The 22,451-nt window shown below is 43.3% G+C and overlaps 1 protein-coding gene across 2 annotated transcripts in view; it reads right to left on the reverse strand.

Moving 5' to 3' along the window:
- The window catches only part of GALNT14 (polypeptide N-acetylgalactosaminyltransferase 14), a 205,204-nt gene that overhangs the window by 99,264 nt on the left and 83,489 nt on the right, over positions 1-22,451 (reverse strand). The gene's annotated exons all lie outside the window — the stretch shown is intronic.

Consider the following 22,451-nt stretch of genomic DNA (forward strand, 5'->3'; position numbering starts at 1 on the left):
GAATCCTGAGCTTGTGATCTCCGTTCCCTCCTCCTCGGTAAAACAGAAAGCATGACACCTGACCCGCCTAGGGCACAGGGTCACTATGGGAATGACGTCGAAGGACGCGTGGAAAGGTACCTTGGCAACCGAGCAGTACACAGGACACTCTGCGCCAGAACTGCAGTACGGCGCTGGGCTGGCGCAGGGAGCGGAGGTGCTCAGGCAGTCCACCCCACGAGCAGCATCGCTGCGGAACGGACGAGCGAAACGGCCAGGGACCCAGGAACACGCGTGCCACAGGGATGTGTCTTGCTACTACCACACAGCAAAGCAGTGCTGGGTCATTACCGCCGACGTGAAGACAGACTCAATCTGCAGACCTGTGCATTTCATTTGTGTGTGTTAAAAGGGGACTAAACCTAAAGTAGAAGCTGAGTTTTCTGTCTCCCTTCTGTCTAAAACCTGGCTACCGGTTTTAATACCTCCATGTGATCAGTTACACTGCAGGGAACAGAGGGGTTTAGAAAGAAGCAGGGGGCCACCAGAAGCCCCTGCTCTCCTTGGCTTGGAGACCATCAGAACACCCCTCTGGGCAGCACAAGGCTGGAGGCTGGACCATTCCCACCTGTGCCTGGACTTCAAGGTGACCTTGGCATCATATGAGGATGGGTTCATCTACACATTGCAGGCAGTGCGGCCTCTGGTGAATTCTCCACTCCTCGCCTTGGGTCTAGGACTAGCCCTCCGGAGATGCATTTCAGCCCCCGCTGGGGAGGGGAAGTGTGCTCCCAGCAGGACCAGCCTACATTCTCTGTCTTGTCCTACTCTGCCTCTTGGCTCCCAAACATCATACAGCTTATAGTGCTCATCTGGGACAAGGCAGCCCCACCTGCTGATCCAGAATTCATCCCTGCTCTGGGTGAGCCAGTCTCTGCCACTCTAAAGAGTGCATGGTGTGCAGGAGAAACAGGCTTTCCAGCAGCCTGAGTGTTTCTGAAAAGCCAATTACATGCTTATTACTCCTCTCCAGGAATGAAACCCACGTCCCACATGGCTGGCCCCTTCCCCAGCACACACTTGCTTATCTCAGCCGCACGGTCCCTCCTGCCAGCCACTGCTGTCAGAAATGTATAGCCGGGCTCTTAATCACCTGCCAATGGGCCTGGAGGGAAGGCAGGAGCATGAATGCCCGTCCCGGAGCCAAGAGAGATTCATGCGAGAGCTAGAAAAACATGCAGGCATGGCACAGATGAGCTGGTGTGCAGGCGAGGGAGGAACAACTCCAGGGGTCGTATGAAGCGGTGGCCACAAAAGGGCATCAAGGTGAGGGGCAGCTTTGGAGGAGGTCAGACGTCCTCTCCCTTACACCTGTGGGCCAAATCCAGCCTGCCACCTGCTCCGATAAATAAAGTTTTATGGAGACACAGCCACATCCACTCGTTAACACGCTGTCCATGGCTTTCTCACTACAACAGCAGAGCTGAGACCATATGGCCGGCAAAGCCTAAAATATTTACTACCAAGCCCTTTAGAGAAAAAGTCTGCCAACCCCTGGTGTAGTTGAAAAGGCACGGGAGCCTGAGCCTGGAAGTGGAAGACTTGAGATAAAATGTGTGCTCTGTCCTGCTCTGGCTATGTGCACTTGGGAGCTTTCTGCACTCCTCTGCAAATCAGTAGCTGATTTTCTCATCCATCAAATGGGGATATAGTATCTACTTTACAGGGTTGTTGCCACAATTAGTAAAAATTGGATAGGCTGTGTGTACAGTGAAGGCCTTAAGAGCAGGTGCGTCAGCAAGTAAGTAGGTGTTCTCGCCCTCTGGTTCTTGGAGACTGGGGTATCTTCAGAGACCCTGCATGTGTTTTGCAAATATGTGTATAAGCGTGAGGTGTGGGTTAGAAAGGGAAGGGGAGGAGGGATGAAGGGAGAGCTGTTCTTTGTCACCGACTTGATTTTACCAAGTGAAATACTGATACAGCTGGCAAATCAAAGTCTGCTTTCTTTTATAATGTGGACATTGCCAGGTCCAAAATATGGCCACTGAGCCCCCAGGGGTCCCCTCAGTGGGGGATGATGGGATGCTAGGCCCCAGCCCTCTCATACTACCTGGCTTGGGGTCATGGATGCTGAAATGGACAGAGGTTCCCTGTGGCTTTTCTAATGGCAGAGTTCTAGGTAAGCTTATGGGAGCTGACCTCTTCCTCCCACTCCTCTGCCACCGGTGGCCCTGCTATGCAGCTGTCCACTTAGCAGAGAGGTCAATAATGATGCTAAGTGCTCTAGAGAGCCCTAGCAAAGGGCACAGATGGTCAAGAGGGACCACTTCTGAAAGGGGACTTGTGGATGCTATGGCAGAGGCACATCTGTGTCAGGCTTTGAAGAACAGGATAATTTCAACAGATTGAGATGTGGGAGACAGTTTTCTAAGGGTCTGGCCAAACTATGGAGGGAAAACAAAAAAAGACATGATTGAAGGAATGGTAAAATTCTAAACCTTGCCTGGAAAAGGTTCTGGTGGCTGAAAAATAATGTTAGTGAGGTAGAGTATGGGAGGCCTTAGCTACCAAGTATACTATTTAGATCTCATCCCCTCTTGCTTCCTCAAGGAATTCTTTCCTATAATTTTTGTCTTACATCATCACATTTCCCCTCTCTGTTGGATCATTTGTATCAATCAGCACACAAACCTAGAACAGTATTTCCCATCTTTCAAAGATCTTTCTTATGCTATCAACAAAACAAAAGGCAGCCTACTGAATGGGAAAAGATACTTGCAAATGATATAAGGGCTAATATCCAAAGTATGTAATGAACTTCTATAACTCAACACCCAAAAAAAAGGGACCAAATAATCTGGTTAAAAACGGGCAGGGGGCCTGAATAGATGTTTTTCCAAAGACATACTGATGGCCAACAGACATATGGAAAGATGCTCAACATCACACTAATCATCAGGAAAATGCAAATCAAAACTATAAGGAGGTATCACCTCACACCTGTCAGAATGGCTAGTATCAAAAAGACAAGAAATTACATATGTTAGTAAGGATGTGGAGAAAAGGGAACCCCTGCGCACTCCTGGTGGGAACATAAATTTGTGCAACCATTGTGGACAACAGTAAGGAGGTTCCTCAAAAAATTAAAAATAGAAATGCCATATGATCTAGTAATTGCACTACTGGGTATTTACCCAGAGAAAATGGAAACACTAATTTGAAAAGGCCTATGCACCCCAATGTTTATTGCAGCATATTTACAATGGCCAAGATATGAAAGCAACCCAAGTGTCCATCAATAGATGAATGGATAAAGAAGATATGGGGTGTGTGTGTGTGTGTGTGTGTGTGTGTGTGTGTGAGAGAGAGAGAGAGAGAGAGAGAGAGAGAGATACATGATGGAATATTACTCAGACATTAAAAAAATAGTATCTTGCCAACAACATGGATGGACTCAGAGGGTGTAATGCTAAGTGAAATAAGTCAGACAAAGAAAGACAAATACCATGATTTCACTTATACGTGGAATCTAAAAAAACAAAACAAATGAAAAAATGGAAACAGACTCATAAATACAGAGAACAAACTAATAGTTGCCAGAGGGGCGGTGGTTGGGAAGATGGACGAAAGAGGTGAAGGGGATTAAGAGGTACAAACTCCCAGTTATAAAATAAATAAGTCATGGGGAGATGAAAAGTACAGCATTGGAAATAATAGTTCATAATATTGTAATATGTTGTGCAGTGACAGATGGTGATTACACTTACTGTGATGAGCATTACATAATGTATAGAACTGAACTGCCGTGTTGTACATCTGAAGCTAATATAATGTTGTATGTCAACTGCACTTAAGTAATAAAATTATTTTTAAAAACCCTCCTTTGACCCCAAATCCCTCTCCAACAAATACCCCCCCTTTCTTGGCTTGTCTTTATAGAAAGAGTCCTGCCTTCATTGTCTCTTCCTCTTCTCTGCTGAGCTCCAGCCCATCAGGCTCTTTCCCCATGTCTCCACTGAAATGGCCTTTATGGAGGTCATCCATGATTTATGAATGATCCTTATGGAGGTCATCCATGATTTATGAATGATCCTTATGGAGATCATCCATGATTTATGAATGATCCTTATGGAGATCATCCATGATTTATGAATGATCCTTATGGAGGTCATCCATGATTTATGAATGATTCTTATGGAGGTCATCCATGATTTATGAATGGCCCTTATGAAGGTCATCCATGACTTCCACATGGTTAAAGTCAATCCATAATTCTCAGTTCTCTCATGCTTGACCCAGCAGCATCATTGCATGGTAGTTCCAGCCCTCCCACTGGGGTGCTCTCCTACTTTGCCTTGGGACACTGCTCTGTTCTGGGTTCCCTCCCACCTCTCTGGCCACCCCTTTTCAGTCTCCTCCCTGCTAAATGCCAAAGCACCCTGCCATCTTCTCCACTGTATCCACACACACTCCTTTCATGATCTCATCTAGCATCAAGGATTTCACCATAAAGATGACTCCTACATTTTTATCTTTACCTCCAACTTCTCTCCCTTTTCATGTCCAACTGCTTACACAGCACCTCCACTGGAAGGTCTAAAATATTTCCTGACATAAGTCCCCAACACAGGTCTTGATTTCCTCTCCAAACCTGCTCCTTTGAGCTTTCTCCACTTGGTAAGAGGCAAATTCATTCATCTCGCTTCTGCAGCCTTCAACATAAATCCTATCCTCCTCCGTCTCACTCTTCACTTCCTTTCTGTCATAAACTTGCAATATAACCCATGTGATTATGGTGATTCCATCACTACCTCTGTGCCCATGCTCACTTGAGCCTCTCACTTGAATTCTAACTGGTCTCCCCTGTTTCTTCCCTTTCTCCTCGGAGGGTATCCTCCACACAGCAACCAAAAGAGTCATCCATTAAGCACATGAGTCAGATTACATTGCACTTCTGCCCAAAACTTTCTCCTGGCTGCACATCTCACTCAGGAATAAAGTCCTTACAGTGGTCCAAAGATCCCTGTGTTCTTTCCTCTCTTCTTATTCACTCTACTCCAATCATACTGGGCTCCTCACTGTTCCTTTCTGGTGTCCATCAAGCTCCCACCTCAGGATCCTTCCACCTGCTGTTCCTTCCAGTTGGAATGCATTTCCCTCAGGTATCTGCCCAGCTCACTCCCTTCTGTCCAGATCTTACCTCACCTCTTTAGAGGTCTCATCTAGACCACCCTTCCCCTTATTCTTTTCTGTTTTTCTACATATTCATTCATACAGATTATGTATCCCTTTGCTTTCCATCTTCTCTCACTAGAATGTGAGCCCCATGAGGGCAGGAGCTTCATTGGGTATCCCAGGCACCCAGTCCAGAGTCTGGTACATTATTCTATCAATAAACATTTTCTGAGTAAGCACCAAGCCCAAAAATATGGATTTTATTTGGAGAAGCAGTGGGGAGCCACTGAAAACCTCTGAGGAGAGTGATCCCACACAGAAGGTTCTGGGACCATCTTCCCGGCAGTGATGACAGGCTCCTAGAGCAGTACAGGAGTTCTTAGACTGGAAGTCAAAATACATAACATGTGGCTCAGCTATCCCACAGACACTCCATGTGCAGCAGGCCAGACACTTCATCCATTTGGGGCAACTTTTAAAAATTGCATGATAATAATAAAATTACTAATAGTGTTGAAGTACTTAGGCTAAATACATTTAATCCTTCTCACAACTCACTATCATACCTATTGCAAAGGTGAAAAAACTGAGGCAGATTTATTATAATGCTAAGAAGCTGACAAGCCTAGATCCCCACACAGGAAGTCTGATTCCAGAGCTGGCGTCCCTCCCCACCTTATTCTGCTACTCTGTGAGAGGGGCTGGCATCAGGATCTGCAGGGAGCCCTCCCATCACTAACATTCTACAATAGGAGACAGAGATGGGAGATTTTAAGGAACTGGCTCCAGCAAGAGTTGATGGTGCAGTCTGGAATCCAAAGACCAGAAACTCAGATAAGGTTTCTACATTCCCATCTTGAGATGAATTCTTCTTTAGTAAACCTCACTCTTTGCTCTTAAGGCTTTTAACCAACTGGAGGAGGCCCAACCACATGATATATGGTAATCTGCCTGACTCAAAGTCTACTGATTTATTTTATTTTATTTTTTTAAATTTTTATTTATTTATGATAGTCACACAGAGAGAGAGAGAGAAAGAGAGAAAGCAGAGACACAGGGAGAGGGAGAAGCAGGCTCCATGCACCAGGAGCCCGACGTAGGATTCAATCCGGGTCTCCAGGTCTCCAGGATCGCACCCTGGGCCAAAGGCAGGCACAAAACCGCTGCGCCACCCAGGGATCCCAAAGTCTACTGACTTAAATGCCTATCGCATGTTCAAAATACCTTCACAGAAATACCTAGACTGGTGTTGATCAAACACTTGGGGCCAACAGGTTCCCCCAGCTGACACATAGCATTAACCATTGCTGTGAGCTTGTCCTTAGATGTGCCAAGTGTGCAGAGCTGGCCAGACATCCCGGTGGAATATCAGGCACTTTCAGGAGGACCCTTCCCTCCAGGAAGGGGCTAGGCCACTGGCTTTTCTGTAGGATGTTTGCAAGGGTCAGAGTGTCCATCTTGATTTCCCATCTCCTATTACTTTGCCAGTCCCTGAGGCCTTGTAGAAGTGTTTTCGTCCCACTATTATGGCTGTTGTTATTATCCTTCTTAATCTTGGCACGAGGATGCCTTGGCTGGCTTCCAAGAAGGAGAGCTACTTCTGTCTCCCTGACACCCTCCTGTTGCTTTTAATCAGATGCAGAGTATCTTGTCTTCTCTCTCCAGACAGATGCTGGAGTGTGGCCCGTGATGGCTGAAGTGGCCACCCTGCCCTGGCTCAGAGATGAATGGGGCCTAGAATGAGGTGACACCAGGTCATCTTGGCTGCCGCATGGAGATGTTTGCTTCTAAGGAGATTCCTAAGGCCTTTGTGCCTATCATTTATCAGAAGGGAGCCTGCCCCAAGAATCACAACAGGCTCCAGTCCTGTCTCTGTGGGAATCGAACCCAGGACCCACAACTCTTGAGTCCAGAGCCCTATCCTCTCCTGTCTTCCCCATGCTGTCCACTTTTTCCAGTGCAACCTAAGGTGAGAAATACATTTTGCACTGAGACCAGGACACCTACACAGCATCTACACCTATAAATACAAGAGAGACTCACCTTTTATGAATGACACTCGCCCTTTCTGTTTGTAATACCTTCTCATTCTGTCTGGCACCTAAAAATGTACAATTCACTGATGCACCATAATCCTTATTAAAAAAAAAACACTCTGGTCCACTTGACACTACCTAAGCCTGGTGGAGAACCAGACCCCCACACTGGGGCTTAAAGATAGGTTCTGCTTTCAGTATTTTCTTATCTAAGAAGTTATGGGGCTCAGTCAGGCCTCAGAGGTCCTAGCACAGGGCACACAGATCCCAGGCAAAAGTGCTGACGAGTGGGATTGCCCAACCCTTGGCAAATTTAGGAAGAAACCTGGCACACAGATACCAGTGGGTTAACAGTATTCCTTTCGGGACTGGGATGAAGTATTAGATGCCCATGATCTATGTTTCTATTTATCACCACAATTTCACATGCCCTCCCTACGCGGTGAAATGGGAGTCGAAATGAAACTCACATCCCCCATCACGTAGCCATGTAGGCCGTACGTACACTTCTATAAATACCAATCTTTGCCTCTGGAAGGCTTTGGGTAACAACTGCTGCCTGAGGAGTATGACATGCCAAGAGAGCCATGGTGTGTGTGTGCATGTGTGCGTGAGCACACGCATGCATGTTGGGGGCAAGCTGGCTGCATCTGTGGCATCTTCCTCAGGTGAATGAGGATTGCTGCTCACAGCCATATGCAGTCAGGTGCATAGCGCATACGAATATGCTTGTACACGTGAACCCCACCTTTAATGTTAAATGGTCCTGTTAACGATTCTCACCATGCTCCTTGTCACTAGCGTGAACTTTTCCTCATCCTTCTTCGGCTCCTCGGTGCCAGAAGCCTGACTTCCTGACATAGGAGCCTGCCCAGAGGGACAGGCATGAGGGTACCTGGCCCCTCTGAGGGGACACATCCCTATGGGTCCTTCACTGACCACTTACCTCGCCTAAGGAGGCCTCTGATGTTCTCTACAGCCACATCCAAGATGATGGTCCCCTACCCCACGACACAACAGGCTGGACCTGCCACCTGTCCCAGGTCTCCCCACTTGTCCTCACCTCAACTCAGAGCCAGATGAGAACGTAGTCCATCCGGGACCAGCTATGGGCGGACCACGGCAGATTCAGGGCTCTGGGGCCACTGCCCACACCCAGGCTGCTAACAGGCCAGCTCCATCCAGGTTAGAGCTGGGGCCCGTCCTTCCCCCCAGTGTCTCCCACACATAATAGTCTGTGTCAGAAATACTGCTCCTGTATTATAAATATGCAAAGCCGGGGAGGCAGCAGGCGACTGGGATAAAACACCAGGGATTATTTACGAGTCTCCGACTCACACACTGGGGCTTTATTTGCTTAATGAATGGCCGGGGCCAGCCATCAGCCCAGGGATTTATTTGTCACCGGGAGCAGAAGACACTAGGACGTGGCGGTGTAAAAATGACAAACGCCCTGACTCAGCCAAGGTGGTATTTCACTGCGGCGCTATCTGGCGGGGAAGGGGAGGTGGGAGGAGGGAAGGACAGCTCGCAGGCCAGGACAGCCATGGCCGGGAGGGGCCTGGGGTGGACAGACTGGCCAGGTTAAAAACCAAAAAAAACAAAATCAGAAACAGAAATGCTGCTTTCCAGAACAAAGGCGGAGGGCCAGGAATGAGGGCCCTGCTCATTCTTACGTGCTCCCCTCAGCTCTCCTGGACCCCCACTAATCGAAATGCGCCACCCACAAAAAATGCTACCGTGCAGGCTGCAGAGACCACAGGCCCGGAAGCGCGTACGGTGGGATCACGGTTCCTCTCCAGTAACCCACTGGGCAGGGGGACCTGGGCAAGTCACATCAGGTCTCTGCAACCATCTTGTCATTTGTAAAATGAAGGGACAGACAAGCTCTGAGGCTCTTACACAAACTGATACCCTTGCACTGCCTCGGCCACCAGCATCAGCCCACTGCCTCCACCAGTAGCACTGGCCACGGGCCCTCCATGGAGCCAGCCTCACGCAGGGCAGCAGCAGCTCTTGCGTCCTCTCCCAGTGAAGCCCCCTGGCCTTGAATCCTGCCCCACGTCATCCATTTGGTAACAGAGACCCTGGATTCCAGCTAGTGACTGTACTTCCCTGTCTACCCCACAGCCAGATGGAACCACATAACAAATGAAAGGTGAGTGGAAGTGGTGTGGGCTACATACAGGTCTTGACCTTTAAAGAGGATATTGACTATCCCTCAATCCTCCCTCTGCCCCCTGGACTGGGATGTGAGTGTAACGACAAGGACAACACTCTGAGGCATGGAGGAGCAACGAGACAGAGCTTGGCTTTCCATGTGACCTCAGATTGCAGAGTGCCACCAACCCGGACCACCTCTGGACCATACAGAGAGACATGAAGCAGCTTCCATCTTGGTTGAACCACTACAATTTTTGGTGTCTTTGCTGCAGTCCACATGCTAACTAATACGCCTCCCACTGTCCTTTCAGAAAAGAGTGAGCCCTCTGCTCTCTGCGGCCACAGCACATCATCTCTATGAGAACATATCATACAAATGCACTTATCACATGTGTGTTTTCTAGACGTTGAGCAGTTGGAAAACAGCTAAATGAACAAATAAATTCCCCACCAGACAACTTCAAGGGTCCTCACCACTGCAGAAGCATATCAGAAATCAATTATGTACGGACTGGCCTGCCCATTCTGAGTTTTCAGAACAGCACAGGAGGAAGCAGTGGAGTCTCCAGCACCTAACTGACGTGCTGGGAATGAAGCTAAGGAGATCTGTGGAAACCGCTGCCATTCCTGGTGACCAATGTGGGAGAGGCTCCCTGACATGGCAGCAATTACCTACTCCCTCCCCCCAGTGTCTCCCACACATAATAGTCTGTGTCAGAAATACTGCTCCTGTCAGTAATACTGCTCCCCCAGTTCTAGAAATCACACAGCCTGGACACCAGAGTGGGACAGAAGAAGAGAAAAACAAAGGGTTTGTATCAGAGACCACTTCAGGTATTTTTTTAAATTTATTATTTATTTATTTATTTATTTATTTATTTATTTGAGAGAGAGAGAGAGAGAGAGAGAGAGAGAGAACATGGGTGGGGTGAGGGGTAAAAGGAGAAGCAGACTCCCTGCCAAGCAGGGAACCTGATGCAGGACGCGATTCCAGGACCCAGGATCGTGACCTGAGCTGAAGGCAGATGCTTAACCTACTGAACCACCCAGGTGCCCCCATTCCAGGTATTTTAAACAAGAGGGATTTAACAGAGGTATTTAGCAAGTTATAAAGTTGTTGAAAAGGCTTAGAAAACAAAAGTTAAAGAAGTCACTACTACTGTTCAGAAAATGCAGTAATTATAGGAAACTGCCACCAATGATCTCAGCTGCCTACAGCAGAGAGTAGGTGACACTTCTGTCTCCATTAGCAGGAGGATGTCCAGAAACATTGGCAAAACCTCACACTCCAAGCCAGCGAGCTCAAATTATACAATGCTAAGATGAGAACGTAGTTTCCTATAATGGAGATCACTCTGAGTTCAGAGAATGTAACATTATAGCCTTTAAGCAGGTTATGAAACTCCAGGCCCTTTCTCAAAATTGTAGACATCCAAGTCCTGTCCTGACACCCGGAGGTCACTTTAGGGGTGAATGTCTGGATGGTCTTAGGAGTCCCATCATGTGGCCCCAAAGTATAAGCAGCCCCAGGGCTAGGGAGCAAGTTCCATTATTTCCTGCTTACCACTGCCTCGCATGGGTAACTGGAAATGCTCATAAGGGGGGGGTAACTGGGTGACGGGCACTGAGGTGGGCACTTGACGGGATGAGCACTGGGTGTTATTCTATATGTTGACAAATTGAACACCAATAAAAAAATTTATATATAAAAAAGGAAATACATAAAAATAATAAATATTTCTAAATAATAACAAAATAAAGCATTTGACTTGGATACACTTTCATTTTGAGTTCACCAGACCATTGTTTTCAAACGACTGGATTTAGGTATGAAGCCATCATCACAACTGGTGATGAGGAAACAACTCTATTTAGGTTCACTAAAGTATTAATACTACTTTGAACCAGTCTACCTTTGCATATGGCCCTGCAGATTCTTGGATTAGCTGCTCATCTACCAATGTCACTGCACCTTCCCCTACTGGGCTCACCACTTCCTCCTCCCCACGTTATTCACCAAATTAAGGAAACCAAGTTCCCAAACAGTTAGGCTTGTTGGCACACATTTGCAACATTTGAATCCATCCAGACAACATTATATGGAGAAAAAGGAAGTCTCTGAATGTCCTGCCCAAGCCTTGAGAATGGCTACCAACCTTAGACTTCCATAAGGAAATGTGGCTTTGGGTGGAGGATCTTGGCTCTATATTTCAACTTGGGGGACAGACAGAGGCTTTCTCCTTCCCCTCTGCACCCTCATGGAGTCACAGAGCATGGATCAGATACAATATGTTCTCTCTCCAGTAAGCATTTTCCCGTTTGGGGCTCTGTCTCTGGCACTGCTGCGCTGTGCCCTGATCCTGCTGCCTGTACGTTTAGGAAGTCCTTGTACCTGCCATACCACCTTCCAGGGACCTTCCTTCATTTGGAACATGGCATCTTTGCCCTTCAGGAAGATCATGCTGAAATCATGGTGGGATTTTGGGAGGAATACCCAGGGGCCAGATTCATGGATACAAAGGAGTCCCTGAAGCCCCTGGTGATGAGGCCAGCTCCCAGAGGTGGGTGACCCATCAGGGGCCCAGGCCCAAAGCCCTAACCTGTGTAAGAGTGCTTTTTCTCAGGAAGCCTTCTGTGCTTGTGATCCCCAGCGAACTGGTGGGGATGGCTGTTGAGGAGTCACCTACTCAAGATACCCTCAGCCACTGACATCCCAGAATGATTATCCTCACCTGTACTCAGGGGTGGGGCTGAGAAAATCAGGACGGTGTGGAGGGAGAGCAAGAGTGACCACATGTGCAAGGACGGAAGCACCGGGCTCCTGGGTATCCTAAACAGCAACCAAAGGCAGGGTAATTTTCATTTCAGGCTGCAAGAAACCGATGAATTTGGCAGTTCTGGGTAGCTGGGCTTGACTTTTCTTCCTTTTACTTTTCTGGTGCCTTCTGAGGTCAAGCATATTAAGAAGTATCTTGGGGCCAGGAAGTAAGTGAAGTAGCCCGAGGTCTGTGCAAGCAAGTGCACAACTTGATTCTGCAATCTTCCTGCCAGGGTAGCTGTTGAGAATATTCTTGCTGCCGTCACCACCCCGAGATCCTTTCTCTTTCCCAGGACAGGAAGCCCCTCCTCAGCACAGCTCAGCAGCACAGCTGAGCTGATTAAGGCCATATCAACCTCCCACAGATCTGCTGTCAAGAGCAGAAGATGTGTCCCACACTTGGGAGCCAGGAAGCCCTGCCTTGAGCTGTACTTAGCTCATGCTGGAAAAACAGCTGGGCTCTGTGGGATAAGGTGCCAGGGAAGGCTGCATCCCAACCCCTAAGGGACCACTGGATCAGTCAGCCCCCAGAGTAGTCCTGAATTGGGAGGGGCCTGGAGTCACACTTCACCCCAAGCTTAGTGCCACACTGTCATCAGTGAACATCCTTGGGTTGGGGAGCAGATTGGGCATAATCTAGCTGGTGTTGCACGTAAAGGGACAGATGGCAGTAAAAGAATCAGGTCTCTGAAATGAGCTCTGCTGGCTCGGGTGGGCTGTTTCTGCAGGTGCTCAGGCTGAGTCACTGAAAAGAGAATGAGGTCTTGAGGTTCTGGGGTACCTCTGATTTGCCAGGCATTTCCTTTCTGCCTCCATGGAGAGGGGTTCCCACTGACCTATCTTGTGTAGCATGGCTCCTACTTGCAAAATGCAATGCACCAGCAGCAGGGAAAAGATGGGGTTCCCATCTTTCCCGGTGGCCTCCTTCATAACCCTGACACTTCCAACAGCAGAACCACAACAGAGTTTCTATTTCAAATTCAGAAGCCATGACATTTCAATACAAGACTTTGAAACTGTCCCAATTCTTTCTTCCAAAGCCAATCGTTTAGGGTGAACAGGCTATCCCTGTTGCCTACCATTCCTTACTTGTGATTCTCCAGCCAAATTCCGGTCATACTATTTCGCCTGCTTAATTTTCTAAGGAAACTCCCATGTACAGATCACAGACATTCACTCATCCAGACCTGCTATCCTCTCCGTCACGCCTCAGGGGTAATGGCAAGCTGCAACTCAGGGAACCTGGTTCTGTGTTCCTGGCTCCACCCCGGCCTGTCTCTGGCCCTAGCCATTTGGATTTCTCCACTGGCTGAATGCTTGCCCAAGCCACCCACATCCCACTACCCTCCCCAAGATAGGCAGGTGATGCCCAAATGTTAGTTCTGGCACTAATTTCTCGCAGAATTCCCTCCCACGTTTCCAACCATCCTTACAACATTTCCACTGAGAGTTTCTCATTATTGAAAATGCACATCAGAAACTGAACTCATTATTTGATAATAGCAAACAAACCCTCACACTTGTCAAGAGTTTGAGCATTCACAAGTAGCTTCTACACCTATTTTATACCCATTATCCCATTTCAATCATACACAAAGTCCTGAAATGTAGGCCAGACAAGCATTGCTATTCTTATCTCATAGGTAAAGGGACCAGGGCTCAGAAGAACTGCCTAAGATCAAACAGCTAGTAAATTACAGAGCCAAGAATACACTCAGTTTTTCTCCTTTCTTACTTCTCAGATCAAAGACCCAAACAGCCACCAAAACCTATGAAGTCAGGACTCCTGGCTGGTTTAGTCAGTAGAGCATGTGACTCTTGATCTCAGGGTTGTGAGTTCCAGCCCCATGTCAGGTCAACTGGGTGTAGAGATTACTTAAAATACAATCTGAAAAAAAAAAAAAATCCTCTGAAGTCTACTTTCCTCCCTAAACCCTTTTATACTGAACATGCTCTTCCATGGCGATGACTCTGCTCTTAGGCTTTTGTCTCTAGCTGCCCGGATTAGCACAGTGGCTGCTTGCTTCACCTTGCTGATCTCACTCCTTAGCCCTTATAATGTACCAAACACTGCCTCCAAGTAATGAACACCGACACCCAATAATCCTTTAGAGCACTTACTTCATGTTGTTACTCTTCTAGGAGAAAGTTTCAAGGACTCTTGCCAGCCCGCACGTCAAAATATAGTGCTTTAGTCCAGCACCAGGGCCCTGCAAAACGGCCCCACTGTCCTTTGCAGCTCTGCCTGGAGAGCTCCACTGAGCTCCAATAGCTATTCCAGGTACTGACTTTTGATCTTTGTGGTTGTTTCTGTAATCTCTACGTGATTCATTTCTGCTCTAATCTTTACTAATTTCCTTCCTTCTGTTTGATCTGGTTTTTTTTCTAATTTCTTAAGGTAGAGGTTTGAGATCTTTCTTCTTTTTAAATATAAGCACCTAAAGCCAGAAATTTCCCTCTAAGCAATGGTTTGGCAGCATCTCTTAAGTTTTGGTATGTTGTATTTTCTTTTTCTTCTTTTTTTTTTTTTAGGTGGATTCACACATTTTTAAAAAGTTCTTATTTAAATTCCAGTTAGTTAACATACAGTGTTATACTAGTTTCAGGTGTTAGATACAGTGATTCAACACTTCCACACATCACCTGGGGCTCATCACAGCCAGTGTACTCCTTAATCCTCATCACCTGCTTAGCCCATCGCCCTACCCACCTCCCCTCCAGTAACCATCAGTTCATTCTCTATAGTTAATAGTCTATTTCTTGGTTTGCCTCTCTCTCTCTCTCTCTCTTTCTTCCTTTTGTTCATCCATTTTGTTTCTTAAATTCCACATGAGTGAAATCATATGGTATTTGTCTTTCTCTGACTTATTTTGCTTAGCATAAATACTGTCTAGATTGATCCATGTCATTGCAAATGGAAAGATTTCATTCTTTTTATGGCTGAGTAATATTCCTTTATATATAAAAATATATTAATATATATTTATGTATATATACACACACACAATACATACTACCTCTTCTTTACCCATTTCATTAGTCGATGGGCACTTGGGCTGTTTCTAGAATTTGGCTATTATAGACAATGCTACTATAAACATCAAGGTGCATATATCCCTTTGAATTCATAATTTGCATTCTTTGGGTAAATACCCAGTAGTACAACTTCTGGATTGTAGGGTAGCTCTATTTTTAACTTCTTTTTAACAATATGGATCTCCATATTGTTCTCCAGAGTGGCTGCACCAGAGATACGTTGTGTTTTCATTTTCATGCTTCCCAAAGTATTTTCCACCTTCTCTGGGATTTCTTCTCTAATCCCACTGGTTTTGGAGGAGTATAGTTTCCCAGATTTCCTTCTGTAATTGATTTCCAATTTCACTTCACTGTGGTTGGGGCAACTACTTTGTATGATTTCAATCTTTTTAAACACACTGAAGTTGTTTCATGGCCTGACTTCTGGTCTATCATGGAGAATGTCCCATGTGCATTTGAGAACATGTAATCTGCTATTGTTAGATAAAGCGTTCTAAAACTATGTTAGATCTTATAGTGTTCAAACCTTCTATTCCTTTTTGGTCATGTGCTGACTTTCTCTAGACATTACTGAAAGTGGAGTAGTGAAGTCTCCAAATATTGTCAAACTGTTTTTTCTTTCAATTCTGTTATTGCTTCATGTATTTGGGGGCTCTGATTATATGCTTACATCTGTTATGTCTTCCTGATAAACTGACTCTCTTACTATAAAATGTTCTTCTTGGTCTCTATTAAATAACACTGTTTTAAAATCTATTATGCCTAATATTAATATGCCTCCTTTTGGTTCTTGTTTGTGTCACATTTTTAACCATTCTTTTACTTCCAAATTCTTTGAGTTCTTCCTATACATAGCATATAGTTAAATAATTTTTAAAAAATCCATTTTGCCATTTTATTGGAGTGTTTGGTCCATTTAAATTTAATGTAATTAATGTTAAGGTAGGATTTATGACTCCATTTTGCTATTTGTTTTCCATATGTCTTATGTCTTTATTCCTTTATTTTTGCATTTCTGCCTTCTTTTATGTTAAATGGATGTTTCCTAGTGTAGTTTTTATTCTCCACTTCTTTCTTTCATTTCTGTTTTTTTAAGGTTATTTTTTAGTGGGTTCCCTAGAGATTACAATTAATGTCTTAATTTATAACAGCCATATTCAGATTAATATTAATTTATTTTTAATAGTATATAAAATCTTTGCTCCAATATAGTTCCACCCTCCCCCCACACTTGCTGCTAATTTTGCCATACAAATTATATATTATATTATATGCATTATAAGCCTATCAACAAGGTTTTATAATTATTGCTTGGTATAGTTGTCTTTAAAAGGAAATAAGAAAACTAAAAGGGTAATGGATAAAAATATATTTATACTATAGCAGCTTTTACTACTTTTTATTTTTTCATGTGGATTTGAATCACATCAAGTGTGCTTTCATCTCACCCTGAAAGACCCTCTTTAATATTTCTCATAGAGAAGGTAGTCTAATAACCAACTCCTTCAGTTTTTGTCTGAGAATATCTTAATTTCTCTTTCATATTTGAATGATGGCTTTTACTGAATATACAATGCTTGGGTGACAGTCTTTCTTCTTCAACACTTTGAATATTTCATACCACAGATTTCTAACCTCCAAGATTTCTTATGAGAAGTCAGCTGTTAATCTTACTAGGATCTCATCCATGTGACAAGTCTCTTCTTTTCTCTTGCTGCCTTCAAGATGCTCACTTTGTCTTTGACTTTTGACAGTGTGATTATGATGTATCTAGGTATAGAATTCTTTAAGTTCATTCTACTTGAATTTGTTGAATTTCTTGGATGTGCAGATTAATGTTTTTCATAAATTTGGAATTTTGGGACATCACTTCTTTCAATTTTCTGACACATTCTTTTCTCTTCTTCTGGGATTCCTATAATTCATATATTAGTATGCTTTACAGTGTCCCACAGGTCTCCGATATTTTGTCCATTCTTCTTAACTCTTTTTTCACCCTGTTCCTCAGACTGCATAGTCCCAATTGGCTTATTTTTAAGCTTTCTGATTCTTTCTTATAACAACTCAAATCTACTGTTGAGCTTCTCTAGTGAATTTTTTCCGTTATTACATTTTCCAACTCCAGAATGGTTATTCAGTTTTTAGATCATTTCTATCTCTTTATGATATTCTCTATTTAATGAAACAATGTTTGCATACTTTCCTTTAATTATTTAGGCACAATTTCTTTTAGTTCTTTGAACATATTTATAACTGCTGGTTTAAAGTCTTCGGTAAGTCCAAAGTCTGAGCTCCTCACAAACAGTTTCTATTGATTCCTTTTGTGCCCCTGTGTATGAGCCATGTTTTCCTATTTCTTTGCATTTCTTACAATTTTTGGTGTTACTGAAAATTGGATATTTAAATAATACAATGTGGCAGCTCTGGAAATCAGATAACTTCTCCTCTTCAGGGTTTGTTATTGCTGCTGTTAGGGCTATTTGTGTGTTTAGTGACTTTCCTGAGAGATTGTGTATGTGTGTGTTAGGGCATGCCTTTAACATTACAACTCTGCTTCATCCTTCATTCCTGCCTGCATAAAGCCTCAAAATCAATGAAGGGTGAGAAATTAAGGCCTCTTCTGGTATTTCTTGGCCATGAACACAGCTCTGTGGCTGTGCCACGTTTGTGGCTTTCTAGGTTAGCAAGAATATGGCAGCCTCCAATTGATATCTTATTCCCTAGATTTTTAAGTATTTGGGTCAGCTTCTTATTTTCCCTGTTTATCACTGTTTCATGCCACAATGATACTAAATAATTGCCACTAATTTGCCACTATTTTTTTTTTTTTTTTTTTTTACAAATGCCCTAATGATAGGGATGTTTGCAGTGAGTGCTCTCTGAGTTAGGTCAAATAAACATAAGCCCCAAGAATGGGGCATTTTCAGGGAACCACCAGACAGGTCAAATAGTGATAATTCTCAAAAGATGGGGCTTCGGCAGGGGGAAAGGAGGGAGGGGGTTCCAACTCCATTCTGCCTCCTCCAGAGCTGCTAGTATGCCGGTTTTCATAGCTATTGTAGTTTTTAGACTGTTGGTTGTTAATAATATTGCAGAGCTGAAGCAAATGGAAACAGGGCAAGTTAAAATGTCACAAAATTCACTGTTCTTACTAAGGTTCAGCCACTTTTCTTGAAAAAACATTGTAAGTCGTCAATTTTTAGAATTCTAGAAAAGTTGGTTTGGGCAATTTTTGCCAGCATTCTCATTGTTTTTATGACAGAGCAATTTTTGGAGATAACTACTCTGCCCTTTGGAAGTGCTTCAACAGCTGAGGTTTTTTTGTTGTTGTTGTTGTTGTTGTTGCTATTTTAATCATGATAAAGATTATACATGTACAATTTATCATCTTAACAATTTTTAATTGTTAAACAACAGAATTTTTTAATTGTTAAAAAACAGAATTTTTACCTTGTTGTGAAATAGATCCTGAACTTTTTCACCTTGCAGAACTGAAACTCTGTATCATATGCCCATTAAATAACTCTCCTTTCCCCTCTACTTTCTATTTCTATGAATTTGGCTACTGTAGATACCTCACATAAGTGGAATCATAAGTTATTAGTCCTTTTCATGTTGGCTTATTTCCCTTAGCATAATGTCCACAATGTCAACCATATTGTAGCATGTGACAGGATTTCTTTTCAAGACTCTATGGTATTCTGATACATATATTTCATTGTGTACATTTTGCTTTTTTACTCACATGTTGATGGACATTTGGGTTGCTTCTACCTCTTGGCTATTGTGAATACTGCTTGCCAAGAGCATGGGTGCAAAAGTATTTCTTCAAGACCCTGCTTTTAATTCTTTTGGATATGTATCCAGAAATGGGATTGCTGGGTCATATTATTGTATGATCTATTTTTAATTTTTTAGGAAATACTATACTGTTTTCCATAGTGATTGCACCATTTTACAATTCCACCAACAGCTCAAAAGGTTACCAACTTCTCCATCCTTAACCATGTTTGTTATTTTCTGTTTTTGTAAGAGCTCTTTTTTTTTTTTTTTATGGTAGCCATCCCCTGGGTGTGAGGTGATACCTCACTATGGTTTTTATTTTAACTTCTTTGATGATTAGTGATTTTGAGTATCTTTTCATATGCTTGTTGACCATTTGTATATTATTTTGGGAGCAGTGTCTATCCAAGTGTTTTGCCTATTTTTAAATCAGGTTATTTGATTTTGTGTGTGTGTGTGAAGCTGTAAGAGTTCTTTGTATATGCTAGATATTAAGTCCTTAAGAGATAAAGGATTTGCAAATATTCTCCCATTCTGTAGGTTTCCTTATCACTCTGTTGTGTCCTTTTATGTACCAGTTTTTAAGGCTGATTTAGTTTTGTCTATTTTTGTTGTTGTTGCCTGTATTTTTCATGCCCCATTCAAGAACTCATTACCAAGTCCAACACAATAAAGATTTTCCCTGTTTTCTTCTAGGAGTTTCATAGTTTAGGATCTTATGTCTTTAATCCATGTTGGGTCCATTTTTGTCTGTGATGTAAGGTAAGAGTCCAAATGAATTCTTTTGTGAGCAGGTGTACAGTTTTCCCAATACCATTTGTTGAAGAGATTGTCCTTTCAACATTGAGAGGTCTTGACACCACTGCTGAAGATCGTATGACCACACACAGAAGGGTTTATTTCTGAACCCACTATTCTATTCTGTTCGCCTATATGTGTCTTTTATGCCAGTATCACACGGTTTTTATTATTGTGCTTTAGAACATGTTTTGAACTCAAACACCATGATTCATCCAATTCTGTTCTACTCTTTCAAATTGTTTTGGCTATTCAGGGTTCCTTGAGATTCCAATGAAATTTTTTAGGATGGATTTGTCTGCTTCTGCAAACAATGTTACGGGGATTTTGATGGGAATTGTGAAAGATCCAACACAACAGATTCACAGACCACTTTGGGTAGTACTGATATGTTAACAATATTAAGTCTTCCAGTCCATGAACATGGGATGTCTTTCCATTTACTTTTGCCTTCCTTATTTTTGGCAGCATGTTTTGTAGTTCTCAGTGTACAAATCTTTCACCCCAGTTAGGTTTAATCCTAAGTTTTTTATACTTTTTGATACTATTATAAATAAAGTTGTTTTCCTAATTTCCTCTTCAAAGTGTTTATTGTTAATGTATAGAAACACAACTCATTTCTGTGTTGATTTTGTATTCTGTAACTTTGCTGGATTCATTTATTCTAACTTAATCATTGACTTTTGAATATATCATGTTCATTCTGGTCAGTGAGATTCCTCTCATACAATTTCTCTGAGATGCCTATCTCTCACTTACAACAAGTAACAACAAGGATAATAAGAAACATCCCCTTAGTAATTCTCAGTTTATAGAGAGACTTTTTATTGCAGAAAGGAACCACCAGAAATAGATGCTATTCTCCTCATTTTACAGATGAGAAAATGAAATGATATGACGAAGGTCTCACAGCAAGTAAAGATATACTCTAAGACTTGAATCCAGTTTTATGATTTTTTTAAAATTTTTATTTATTTATGATAGTCACAGAGAGAGAGAGAGAGAGAGGCAGAGACACAGGCAGAGGGAGAAGCAGGCTCCATGCACTGGGAGCCCTGATGTGGGATTCGATCCCGGGTCTCCAGGATCGCGCCCTGGGCCAAAGGCAGGCGCCAAACCGCTGCGCCACCCAGGGATCCCCTATGCTTTTTGATATAATAATTATTCCTTTATAGACCACAACTTCATGTTTTCTACCCAGCAGCCCACCAGTTTTCACTGTCCTCACTAACAGTATACATGCTTTTCCTCCCATGTTCCCTAAATCACTGATGGATCATTAAGCCTATTTCCTTAGTTCTGTCATATATGAGGTGGGAAGGGTCCGCCTCGGGAGGAAATCTTTTCTCATTTAGCTCCATATTATTCTTGAAACACAAGAGAGTAACTTAAAATATCATGTTACAGATATGAAATAGAGGCAATAAACCAGCATATTAATTCAACAATGATTTATTTAACATCTGTGAAGTCAGGTACCATGCTTGGCATTGGCAATTCAATGATGAATATAGAGTCCCAGTCCCTTTGCTCAAAGAGATTTCAGCAGGAGAAAGTAACGGCCAAAGCCATCAACAGACCAAGGAAACATCAAGAGCAAAACCTACTTGTTCACATTAATCACACTTCTCTGTCACTTAAGTTATGATCTTTAGCAGATGTTTACTTCAATCTTTGTTCTACTTAAGACTATGGTGCACTGGTGATGTCAGTAATATCTGGCCATATTTAAAAGTTGGAACAGGAAATAAAGGTAGCAAAAGTACAGATCAATGTGTGTGGTCAGTGCTCCTATGTGCAGGCTCCCATGAATACTTATCCTTGCAAGGGGTTATCAAGAGCTTTAGGCTACAAGATACACAGGTCTGTATGCAATACCTCTGCTTGACTTTCTGTTCACATAAGAAATTTATTTTTGAACGAAGCAATAGAAAAGGCTTTGCTTCGCTTAAGAAACTCATTGTTTTCCCCTTTCTGATAACAGAATCATGAAACCATGTCTCCCTTTTCACTTTGGCAACCAGGAAGCTTAGAGTCAAATGTGAAGCTTAATTATAGCAATTATAGTTACTGAAGTTTTGAATTCTTTCCCTGGTCCCAATTCTTTCTATTTTTCTACTGTCATGGATTTAGGATGTGTCCTGAGCCTAAATCCTTTTATTAAGATGTGTGATAGGAAAATCATTGTGTAATTAATTTTTTTGACCATACTAAAAGGATAAAGGGAACAAGAGATATTTTCCCTCTCTCATCTGGAGGAAGTTGAGAATGTCCTCTGATGCTGAGATAGACCTGGTTTGTGAAGGTACCATGAGTGGTGGACACTGGAGCTTCTCTCCTTACTGTGCCCCTGGGACTACAGGAGTGCATCTCAGAAAAAAACCAATGCTTCCAGTTTAGGCCCTCAAGCTCTCTTAATATGGAAGTAGAGGAGCCAATGGCCTGCAGACCATGTGGGGTAGGACACAACCAGTATGGATCTTCAGAACTGGTGAGAAACCTAAGGCTTTTATACAATCCTCGGGGAGTGGTTGGGAGTGGTGGTCTCTCAAAAGACAAATTAAATTTCCTGCCAGCTCAGCAGGTGGAAGCTTGGCACTGATTCAATTTGATTTAGAGATATAAAGAAATGTGACATTTCTTGCACCCTACTGTTGTGGCCT

The sequence above is a fragment of the Canis lupus genome, chromosome 17 (genome assembly GCF_003254725.2).
Source record: "Canis lupus dingo isolate Sandy chromosome 17, ASM325472v2, whole genome shotgun sequence".
NCBI lineage: Eukaryota > Metazoa > Chordata > Mammalia > Carnivora > Canidae > Canis > Canis lupus.